We start from the raw sequence: 12,921 nt of genomic DNA on the forward strand, positions 1-12,921 counted from the left end.
AAATGGTTTAAGAAAATATTTTGACAAAGCTGTCACTAATATAAACTAAATGTTACCTTCCATTTTTAAAATTGTGAATACAGGGGCATCTGGCTGGCTCAGTCAGTAAAACATGCAACTCTTCATCTCAGGGTCATGAGTTCAAGCCCCATGTTGGACGCTGACCTTACTTAAAATAAATAAATAAAACAGTGAATACACATAACAAAAATTACATTTTAACCATTTTGAAATATACAGTTCAGTGTCATTTATACCTCGGCATTGTGCAACCAATGAGTTCCAGAACATTTTCAACATCCCACAAGTAAATGAATATAAGTTTTTATCTGAACACCTGTTTTCAATCCTTTGGGATATATACCCAGGAATGGAATTGCTAGGCCACATGGTAAGTCCACCTTTAGTTTATTAAGGAACTACACAACTGTTTTCTGTGGCAGCAACCCCATTTTACACCCCCACCACTAATGTATAAGGCTTCCAATTTCTCCATATTCTTGCCAACACTTGCCATTTTCCTTTTTTATTATGATAGCTATCCTAATGGGTATGAAATGGCATCTCTGTTTGATTTCTATTTCTCTAACAACTAAATGCACTGTTGGCTATTTGCATGTCTTCTTTAGAGAAATGCCTATTTGTGTCTTTTGCCCATTTTAAAAATTGGGTTCTTTTTGTTGTTGGGCTACGAATTCTTACATCTAATCATGTTTTTTAAGTGCATGAAAGCACTTTAAACCAACCACGCATCTGGTCCTCCCCTCTCTACCAAGCTTAAGACAAATGCCAACCTTCCACAAGACAAAAAGAATGATGAGTAATTTAAAAAGGTCAAGAATCAACTGGCAACATCTTCATTTTTGTCTTAAATTATAAATCCAGGATTGGATCACAAATGATGACAAAATAATGATGGTGATGATAATAGTCATTTCTTAACTAATAAGCACTTACTATTTAGTGAAGCACTGTGCTAGATGCCTTTAACATCTTCTCAACAACCCTACAAGGTTAAGAACCATATCAACCCCATTACACAGATGAGGAACAGAGGTACAGCTAAGTGAAATAGCTGGCTTATGGTTATGCACTCAACAGCTGAGCAGTTTTGCTTCAAAATTTGTGTTTTTAATCCCTTTGCTGTACAATCATGATCCTGCCCAGTTACATACCTCAGGACTTTAAAAAAAGAAATGTTAGTGGCTACATTCTGATGTGTCACTTTCCAAGTTCCAACCCCTCCCCGTGTGCACAAATCTTTTTTTTTAAGAGAGAGAAAACTGGGGGCACCTGGGTGGCTCAGTTGGTTGAGCAGCTGATTTTTGATTTCAGCTCCGGTCATGATCTCAGGGTGAATGGGTTCAAGCCCTGCATCAGGCTTTGCACTGATAGTACCGAGCCTGCTTGGGATTCTCTTTCTCCTTCCGTCTCTGTTCCTCCCCTGCTCAAGCACGTTCTTTCTCTCTCTCTTAAAATAAATAAACTTAAAAAAAAATCAGGTTTAGGAATGTCACAAAGAAGTAAACTGAAAACCAGATGAGTGAATGGCATTTTATCATTCTAATTTAGATCTTTTCTAACTTTTCTGAATCTGACAAAAGAGTATTCAGGATACTGTGACTCAACTGTCTATTTCCAAGGGCGTCTAGATTGCATCTTGACTGCAATTATAAGTTACAGTTACCAGCAAAGCCAGGGCCTAAAGGCCCATCTACTTCAAATTTACAACATAATTATATACCAGTTAATGGTTTTGTAACCTAAATCTCAAACTTGAGAAGAAATCTAAAAGGTAATGTATTTCATAACAAAACCAGTATCAGCACAATGTTAGAGTTTATAGATTTCATTTCATTTTCTGAGCAAGAATTACAGGCGTAACTGCCTAATGAACCCAGCATTGCTACACCTGTCTAGAGTTACAGGACCTCAAAATGTGAAAGAATTTTAGGCTATATTTAAACAATCCTTTACAGAAAATTCCCGCTCCTTATAGAATTCAAAGATAGACTAAAGTGCTGATATCAGGATAAATGCTCATTTATACCAAATTTCATCTCATCATGTTATAATACTATCTGCTTTTGTGGTAATCAAGAATTTTTTAGGTAAGCTCAGCTACCCAATGCATCATTTGTAACGTTTTCATTACGACAAATGATAAAAACGTGAGGTTTTCTCATCTGTAACATAAGGGTTGGGGCGCCTGGGTGGCTCTGTCAGTTAAGCCTCCGACTTCGGCTCAGGTCAGATCTCACATTCATGGGTTCGAGCCCCACATCGGGCTCTGTGCTGACAGCTAGCTCGGGGCCTGGAGCCTGCTTCTAGTTCTGTGTCTCCTTCTCTCTCTGCCCCTTCCCCTCTCATGCTCTGTCTCTCTCTCCATCAAAAATAAAGAAAACATTTAAAAAATTAAAAAAAAAAACCCTAAGGGTTATCTACCATCTATCTCACAGCTTTACAGAAAACAAATTTTAGAAAGGACATGGGAAAGCCTCTTGCAAAACACATGAGACAGGTCCTAGGCAAGCATTCCTGGGTATGTGTGAAGTCATGGGTGTGAGTCAGATAATACTAGAAGGCATTCTAAAGCAAATTCTATAAAAGCTATGAGCAACTCTGATTACTTAGGGAAAGGTCACTTATCTGATGAACCCAACTGCATATAACCCAAAATCTAGATGATACCAGGAGAGACTCCTGATTGGGAAAATAGGTACCATTTGTGTACTTAGAAAGGAAATCAGCTTATTCCTCGAGCTGGACCTAAGTATAATCTCACATGACACCGCAGAAGGCTCTCTTGACGCTCTCTCTATATCCTACCAGCTATTTGCTGACATGTTTCATTTAATTAGAGGTATAAAGGTTCATCACGTAATACATTAACATGAATACATTTAAGTCACAAGAGGAACGCAAAGTGCTTTCCTCTTAGTCCTCTTAGGGTGCCTGGGTGGCTCAGTGGGTGAAGTGGCTGACTTCAGCTCAGGTCATGATCTCATGGTTCATGGGTTCAAGGCCCGCGTTGGGCTCTGTGCTGACAGCCCAGAGTATGGAGCCTGCTTCGGACTCTGTGTCTCCCTCTCTCTCTCTGCCCCTCCCCCTCTCAGTCTGTCTTTCTCAAAATTAAACAAACATTAAAAAAAAATTAAGGGGTGCCTGGGTGGCTCAGTCAGTTAAGCATCTGACTCCTGATTTCAGCTCAGATCACAATCTCACAGTTCATGAGATAGGGCTTCTCATCAGGCCCTGTGCAGGCAGTGCGGAGCCTGCTTGGGATTCTCTCTCTCTCCTCTGCCCCTCCCTGGCCTGCTCCCTCTGTCAACAAATAAACATAAAAAAAATTTTAAGTTTTTAAAAAATAATAAATAAACTGGGTACAAAGGTTAAAATGTTATAAGGTAGCAATTCTCAGGGTGGTCCCTGGGGTTCCCAAGATCATTTCAAAGGGTCCAAATGGTCAAAACTATTACCATAATGATACTCAGACATTATTTTCATTGTGTTTGCAGTGATACAAAAACAAGGCTGGGTATATTGATGCCACCTTAGCAGGGGCACCAAACCGTACTAGTATGTATTCCTTGCTGCCATACACTCACATTAAAAAAAAAAAATCAGGGTCCTGAGCGTCTGACTTCAGCTCAGGTCATGATCTCACGGTTTGTGAGTTCAAGCCCCACATCAGGCTCTGCGCTGATCTGTGGAGCCTGCTTGGGTTTCTCTCTCCCTCTCTCTCTGCCCCTTCCCCCAACTCATGCTCTCTATCTCAAAAAACAAACAAACAAACAAACAAAAAACAAACACCAGTTTTGCTTCAGGATGTCCTTGATGAGTCATGGGGAATAATAAAACTGCATTAAATCTCAGGCCTTGAATAAATGTGTTTAATATTTGTGTGACTAAAAGGGAAGTAATCATAAAGCATTTCTATGACACAAAGACTACAACCAATGTCTCAAGAAAACACATTTGTGCAAATGAGCTGCAAGCTGAACTAGCCACTTTTTTCATGGAACACAATTTTTACTTAGCAAAACAACAGAAAAACTATGCTTATTCAGACTTAAGTATTTGGCAGATGGTTTCTCAAAAATGAAGTGAGCCTATTGCTTCGAGAAAAATGGGCAGTAACTTCTGGCTAATGAGAAAAGCTGAGCTTTTGAGCAAAAATTTTGAATTTGGAAACCTAGTATTTGCCACTTTGAGTCAGACTTCTTCCTGGCATTTAGAAAATTTTCTCATAAGATAGGTGGTAACAGTAACAAACAGGACATTACAGGGTATTTTTTAATGAAACATACAAGCATTTGAAAGATCTACATAACTCAGTGAACTCATATAATACCAATACATGACGTTACAAAATCACAAAGATGTAAAATATCCATTCAAATTGCAGGATGGACTAATAGATGTTTTTGTAACGGAGTATGAAAAGTTCACTAACATAACTTCAGATTCCGCATCGCCACTAACCTCAAGAAACTAGCAGTGTCAAGTTTTGGTATGGTATCAAAGAATAACCACAATTTTCTGAAAAAGCCATCAAACGGCTCCTAGTTCTTCCAACTACATATCTGTGTGAGGCCAGATTTCTTTCAACCCCTTCAAAACATTTCGCAACCAGCTGACTGTAGGAGCAGCTATGAGAAGCCAGCTGTCTTCTATTAAGCCAGAATTAAAAGACGTTTGCAAAAATGTAAAACGATGCTCTCTTCTCACTAAATTATTTTTTGGTTTGTAAAACAGCTTCCATAAAAAGTCGTTATTTATGTAAGCACGCAGTAGGCTTATTACAGATATTAATAACATACTTTGTACACTTCTCGGTTTTAATTTCTAATCTGGCAAATAGTGATAGATTTAAAAACAACCCACAAAAAGAAAAACGACTTGAGGTCCCCAATAACTTATCAGAGTATATATACAAAGGTCCTGACACCAAAGTTTGAAAAGCACAGGAAATGAACACACAGGGTAAGATTTTCTTGTGAGGCAGCACATGGCAACAATGAGTCGGTAAAACCGAATGGATTAGGCCTACAAGCCCGACCAGTCAGCAGAAACCAAGTAGTAATGTGAAAAATGATGAAGTCTGGGCCAATACAACAGCGATGGACACAGAGAGAAAGAGATGAGTTCACAAGATGCTCCAGGGGCAGAGGAAGTGACAGAATCTAGCAACCAACTTCAGAAACAGAAAAGGTCCAGGCTGCCAGCTTGCCTGGCTACATTGCGACTGTCTGTCCACCTACCTGGCTCACCAACAGGCACTGAGTCTATTCCATAGAGAGATCAAGATACCCTACGGCCAGGCGATCGCTTCTAACAGCAGCTCTCGGACTTCAATGTCCTTACAATTCGATTCTGACACTATCTACCTGGAATTAGTAGATTCCACAGGTGAAGGGCGCAGTCCTATTTCAGACATCAGCCACAAGTCTTGAGTACCTTCCCCAAAGTACAAGCACTTCTGCTGGAAGACTACAAATTTGGGGGTTCCCAAGACCGCCACCCTCCCCCAGGTTCAGCGATTCATTAGAACTACTCACCAAACTCAAGAAAGCACTATCCCTGAAGAGGGAGCGGAGCGTGGGGCAGCCTGAGGACAGAACACAGGCTGATAGCTCCACCCTCTTCTCCCCGCCCCCAGGTAAACTAGTGTGATATTCCTCAGACATTCCTGGCGACCCAAGAACAATGGAAAGGGATTTAAGTGCTGGCCGTGGTGACCTGGGACACTAAGGCAAATGAATACTTCCCTTACTGCCTACAGCACATTGACAAGTCCTTGAAACCATCAGAGTGACCTCCCTCTAGAAGCTCAGCGGCCTCGATGATGACACTTTGCTGAGGGCAATAGAGAATCTTAGCTTAATTTATCCCAACTCGAGGATCCTGTAAGTCTACTTACTTTATCTCAACTTCCCCAATTCTATGCGGGCAATCATACTCCAAGCTTATGGCCCCCCCCTCCCTGATACACATCTGAAGGGTCTCATGACTGAGGTTTTATTAAATGGTAATAAATGGTGTTTCCCTAGCAACAGCTAGGCCTTCAAGGTCCTGGAAACCTTGCTACCAAAATACCTTAGAGAGACTTACTTTATCCCTGACCCCCTTCCCACCTGAGGGCATATAATGAGTTACCCGTCAGGATACCAGGGCAGCTCTTTCTGTCCACTGTGCTTTAATTAAATCACTTTTTTGCACCAAAGCCGCCTTCAAGAATTCTTTCTTGGCCGTCAGCTCTGGGACCACCCCACCATCATCCCCAAACCCATCACACTTGTGATTAGTTTTATTATAGAGGATACAACTCTGGGAAAACTAAATGGAAGAGACTCAGGGCAAAGTATGGGGGAGGGAAGTTGAAAAGCATCCATATCCTCTCCTCCTCTGGGAAATATTGTGCCCACCTATCCACACATCTAAATGTTCCCCAAACCTCACCATTCTGGCACGTTTATAAGGGGCTTTATCAGACATGACTCATTAATTAATTAATTGCTCACTGTGATTAAAGTCAATCCCTCTCCCCCGCTGAGGGGTGAGGGGCTAAAAGTCACTTCATTAGCATAAAGTCAGGTAGACTCTAATGGGGCTAATTCTGAATAACAAAAGACCCTCCCACCACTCAGGAAATTCCAAAGGTTTCCAGAGCTCAGTGTCTGGAAAGAGGGACAAAAACTATCCTTTTTTTTTATTATTATTATACCACAGAGTATCTAACATAGTTAATGCTATTTAGTAGGTACTCAGTAAACAGCTGCTGTAAACAAAGGGTTAGAAGTCAGAACTCCAGGTCTACACAGACAACAGGATTTATTCATGTCCAGGAAGACAGTGCAGGGTCAAAAGAGGAGAAAACAGGCTCCAGAGACAGCAACATACAAGGTAAAGAGCCCCCCAAAGAGACTAAGAAGTCCCAGATGTTAAGGGAAAAGAAAAACAGGTAAGGAAGAGAAAGTCCAAGTAGAACAGTGTTCTTAAAGAAGAAATGGGCCGAGGAGAGCCTAGCTGGCCCAGTCTGAAGAGCACATGACTCTTGATCTCTGGGTTGTGAGTTCAAGCCCCACAATGGATGTAAAGATTATTTAAACAAAATTAAGAAAAAAAAAGAAAAAGAAATGTGTTGAATGTCACAGAAAGGTCAAAAGACAAATGGATGGAAATCTATGCGTAGGAATCAACAATGGAGGGGCAGGGGCAGAACCTCCTACAAGCAAGAGGCACAAAGTACAGAGACCCAGCACGAAACCACCCTTCCAAGAAACAGGGGGAGCACAGCACCATCGGGAGAAACTGAGCAGGACGTGAAGGAAGGGGCCGCGGAGCCAGAGGAACGCACACAAGACAGACAACAAGCTTAACTCAAGTCGGACGGAGCTTCTGGATTGACACCAAACCCCTTTTTACATGCCTATGAGGCCCTGCACCGTCTCTTCTCACCTCCTTCCCCGCGTTCCTCACAGCAGCCACGGTGGCGTTCTCAGATGTGAGTGCTCCTTATGGTCTGGGCCCTGCTCACATGCTGGGAAACAACTCCTTTCCCTTCCCTGATTAACTCCTGTGCGTCGCTCAGACCCCAAGTGCATCATGCCACAACTTCACTGGACTCTATCTAGAACTAGGTTAGGCCCTCCGGATCGCATTCTTCATGGCACATACAACGGCTGGAAATCAGCTATTTGTGTGGGGTGGGTTTTCTCCAGGATTTCTGTCTGTCCCAGTACAATATAAATAGATTGAGGACAGGGAGCTGTCACTGCTATCCTCCGGGCTCCTACCCCAACACCTGGCCCACAGCAGTCAAGCGGGATCTGGCTGCGGCAAGGCCAAAGGGAACACGCAGGAGAGAACGGTGCGAAGTCTCACAGGAAACAGGAAAGAACAGCATCTAGAACCCGGGGGAGGGACAGAGTCACCCACGTCTTCCTTCTCCTTCTTACCGCAAACAGAGAGCAAGCGTAAGACAGATTTACAAAAGCTACTTGGGAAACGGACAGCAGGCCCAAACAGGAGGCAGAATTACTCTTGAAAGTGAAGGTTCAGAGGCTTCTGGGTGAGGAAAAGGGCAAAGGTGGTGAGGAATGGAGAAAGCAGAGAAAGAATTCTTTGCAGATCACAGCCAAGTGGAGAAGGAAGTCCACAAGTTTCTATGCTTCTCTTCAGCCGATTTTCGGCAGCACGGAAACAGGAAACAGAACACAGAGAGCTGGATGGGTCTAGCAACGCAAGTCTGCAGGGTAGAGAGGACTGAAGGATGGAAGGACCTGGAAAGGGCCAGGACACGGCTGAAATGCCACGCTCCGAGTTCCCAGGTGCATACAGAGGAGACCAAACTAGGAGGAAAGGAACTTGTGATAAAGGGAAGAAGGACCCCAGGAGCTACAGCTTCGGGATACAAGTACTGTAATCAGAGCGTGTGAAATAAATTACGATATAGAATTTAAAAAATACGTGCAACATATTTTCCAAGGTTACCAGAAGCCTTGCCACCTCCTGTAATCAGTCTCTTAGAACAAGAAACCTCACATATAGGCCCATCTGTTCTGAAAAAGGCCAAGTTGCTATCTTTACTGGAGTCTAATAAAAAAATGAAAAAAGCAGATGACTGAAGAAAGGATATCCCTTTCTAGCTCTGACTTTTCCATAGTATATACATATTTTTCCAGGAGCTCCAGATGAGCGTAAGCTAAAAAGCCTCCAGTATGAGCTGAGAGAGAATGCTAACAGAACATACATCAGGCACTGAAAAACTCCGCGACAATCGGCAATTACAGAAGCAGCCAAGGGGCACCTGGGTGGCTCGGTCAGTTAAACATCCTTCTCTTGATTTGGACTCAGGCTGTGATCTCAAGATTAGTGAGATTAAGTTAGTTAGCAACAGGCTCTGCACTGACAGCACGGAAGATAGGAAGATGCTTGGGATTCTCCCTGCCTCCCTCTCTCTCTCTCAAGATAAATAACTAAATTAAAAAAAAAAAAAAGGACTGTCATATAAAGAAAAAAAAGGGTCGTCGTCAGCCCCCTTCCATATGATCATCATTTATAATGAGTGCTGGTCATGGGCCCACCTGCTCAGCACTCTTCTCCAAACTGATCCCATTTTCCCCTCCTCCTATTAATTCCAGGAGTTTAGGTACCAATCTCAACAACTGGTACAAAAGATGGACCTAAAAGCTCAGGACAGCCAAGGAGAGTTTCGCATTCCCCTGGCCATGAGGACTGCCTCAGGCACGTGATCAAGCCAGGCCAATAAGAACCCTTGGACTTGACAGGTACGTAAGTCAATATGTTTTCCTTTCTTCTTAAGACAGTTTGTGCTTCTTCCATGTGCACATTAAAAAGTTCAGACAAATACAGTTATAAATAAGGAAAACTGTAGCACTGAATTTTGTCTTCCTCTTTACTACAATCCTTTCCTTCCCTTCCTATCACTTTTCTTTTTTCCCTCCCCCACCCACTTCTTAGGATAGTGAATTACTTAAACTTTGCACTGAGTTTTTATGACATCACCATGAGGCAGAAAGCTAATCTAAGAATAAGTCTAGTCTCAGGTAAATTAAGCTGTGATTCATTTTCTCGGTATTGAGATATCAAAGTCAAGAGTCTTGTTTCAGTGGTTTGACCAGAACATACCTGAAGAGACGTCAAACTCACCCCCTACATGGACACACACAATACTTTCCATTGCGAATATCTCTAGTATCATTTTTTTGCACGAGGCAAAAATGCTCTTTGTATGTGAAGGGAAATAACATCACTGAAATTCTGGGACATTTGGAAATACATTCTAAATCTCTTCCTTCCCGTTTTCCCACTGCTAGAGATCTGAATTGGTTTTTTTGTTTTAATTTTTTTTAATGTTTATTTATTTTGAGGGAGACAGAATACGAAGAGGGGAGGGCAGAGAGAGAGGAAGACACAGAACCTGAAGCAGGCTCCAGGCTCTGAGCTGTCAGCACAGAGCCTGACATGGGGTTTGAACTCATGAACCTTGAGATTATGACCTGAGCCGAAGTTGGACGCTTAACCAACTGAGCCACCCAGGCGCCCCTGAAATGGTTTTAGAAGAGGTGAGAGGTGGCGTCCACATTTGCAAAATGGCCTTTCCAAAAAAATCCTGAATTTCCAACAAAGTACCTGAATTAAATTGTGTACTTGTGTTTCTTACAATTCTTAATTTCCCATGTTATTGTTATATGGTTAAAAAATGAGAAATTCACACAACTTCCTCAGAAGAAATGTGAGAGACAAGGTAGTACTGTAAAAAGAATGAGGAGAATCCTAGATGACACAGGGTGACCCACCTCAGCTGGCTTAGGCTTCTCCAAAAGGAGAAAGGAGGCGGATGTTGAGAGCATAGGTGTATCTCACAGAACTCAGGACCAGGAATGCCGTCAGCCCCAGAAAGGGATGCAGAGAAGGTGTAAAGCTCCCAGAGACTCAGGTAGCATTCTTCTTTCTGCTTCTCTTCACATACAGGCTTCATTCTATCCATCTACAAACCTCCCTTCTCTCCCCCCAGACACAACAGCAGAACATAACTGCCTTTGACTCCTAAGTGGTTTCACCCTGTGGTGAGCATGTGAAGCTCAAACCCTCGCTTCTGGGGCCAATTTCAAATCTCCAGGGAAAGAACACTGGTTGGACGAGCTTGGGTCGGGTTTCCAGGCCTAGTTCGATCCTCTCCATCGACTGCGGGGAGGAAGCAGTTGGCGGGAGCGGATGTTTGTTGAAGGGACAGGTGAGGGATTGGGACTGCGTCAGATACTACAGAAACTCCCGTCACACAGTCCCACGTCTGTACTTGGTTTTTGTCTTCATCAAAATAAGGTGCATATTAGACTTTTGCTAGGAGTCTAGGGTTTAAAAGAGCTTGAGAGAATTAAAGTGAACTTAAGAGATTAGAGGGCAAGTAGCATTCACCGTTTGGGGAGTTCACCTCAGTAACAAATACAAGCTAAAAGTAAATTACACATTCTAGAAATAAAAGTTGTCTTTTATAAATATGACCAATCTATGTGAAACACCCAAGAGAAATTTAAGAAATTGAAGACCCGTAAGATCTTAAAGGGCTGAGATTCCGTCCTGGTTCAAGGCTGGACATCTAAGGCAATGCCCGGGCACATGCCCGTGTTCACTGAACCACTGATCAGGCTCAGAACTTCCCAGCTACGGTGCTTTCAGACGGGTCACAGGTGTGCTCAAGGTCCTGCCGTGCTCAGGTCTGGGGGATGGTGCCTGCCATTAGGACCAATTACCAGGACTAACGTGGTACTAATTGCATATGATATTACGGTGATCAGTGTTGAGAAACAGGGAACAAATGACCAAAACACCCCTGGAACAAAGAGTTCTGGCAAGGTCTGGTTACCAAGGAAATCTGCCACCACGCACTCACTAAATGTTCAAACTCACGGGTAGTTGCAGAACAAAGCAAGTTAAATGAAATTCGGATTTTAAAAAAATGGTTTTACCCAATCGTGGTGAGGGAACACAAACTAGGTCCACACTGCCAGGGGAACGTACTAGCGGGTAGCAGGCGGGCTACTGAGGCTTGGAATATAGTCCAGTGTATTAAGTGGCAACCAGAGGCTATACAACTGTAGGTGAGGAGATTATAACCTAGGAAGGCGACAATGACTGAATTCAGCCCTTAGCAGGTGTGCTTCCTTTGAACCCCAGTGTTGATAAAAATCGTGGCCCACATAAACATTGGGAGATTTCATATTAAATCCGTACTTCTGGATTTCCAGCTTCTCTTAAAGAACTAAAACGTACGGTAACAGCAGCGTGCCTCCTCTCTGGGCCAGGAATGAGTCGTCTGACCCTGGGTTGCCCCATCCACGGACCATCTTCAGGGCCCTGATCCCCACCTCGCTGTCATGTCTCCCAAACCCAGAAGCTCACACACCAAACCTCCAGAGAAGTCTGACCAGGTTGATCCCTCACAGAATATGAATAGTCAAGTCATTATCACTGGATAGGGAGATTCTAGGTCCACCTTTTTTTCTTTATATTTTCACAAGTTTTCTTTAATAAGTATGTACTGCTTTTGGGGTGAGAAAAAAAACATGTTATTTTTTTAAATTATACAAAATCACAACTGCAGTATCACTTCATCTAATGAAACCAAAACAACTAAAGATAACAGATAAAGTCTGTGGTTTAAAACTAATTGAACTGAAGTGCTGCCACTGGAGCTGCCGTGACCGCCCACGCCGCCACGAGGGGCCGCCGGCGCCGTGGTCCTAATCCGGCCCGCGTCCATGGCCTTTCTGACCGCTTGGAAGGGGGCGACATCCGGGAAGAGCCACCACAGCAGGACTTCTGGGAGCAGCCTCCATGAGGCCCTGGACCAGTGCATGATCGCCCTGGACCTCTTCCTCACCAACCAGTGAAACAAGCCAAAGAGTGCAAGAAGGCAAGTCCCAAATATTGCACAGTAGGGAAATAAAATACTCACAGGCACAACAAGAGAAACCGAGAGACACCATTAAGAGAACATTCCCTGAAACCACAGGCCCTGGAGAGTCAATAAGCCTCCTTTAACAGAGAAATATTAATAGCTGCACAGTGCTCAACGAGCTTTCTAAAGGTGACAAGAGACATAAAACTAGCAAAAATGACAAAACGAAGAAACTCTCCCCTGAAGAACTTCCAGGGGGAAGTCACAGCCACAGAATTGCTCAAGACAGATCTAGACAACATATCAGATCAAGAATTTAAAAAGCTGGTCATAAGATTAATCGCTGGGGTCGAGAAAAGCATCAAAGAATCAACTGATGAGTTAAAAAAGGCTATAGGTGAGGTGAATAACAAACTGGAGGCAGCCACCTCAAGGACTGATGAGGCAGAGAGAAGAATAGGTGAATAAGAAGATATAGTTCTAGCAAAAGAGGA

Source organism: Suricata suricatta, chromosome 5 (assembly GCF_006229205.1).
Source record: "Suricata suricatta isolate VVHF042 chromosome 5, meerkat_22Aug2017_6uvM2_HiC, whole genome shotgun sequence".
Lineage (NCBI taxonomy): Eukaryota > Metazoa > Chordata > Mammalia > Carnivora > Herpestidae > Suricata > Suricata suricatta.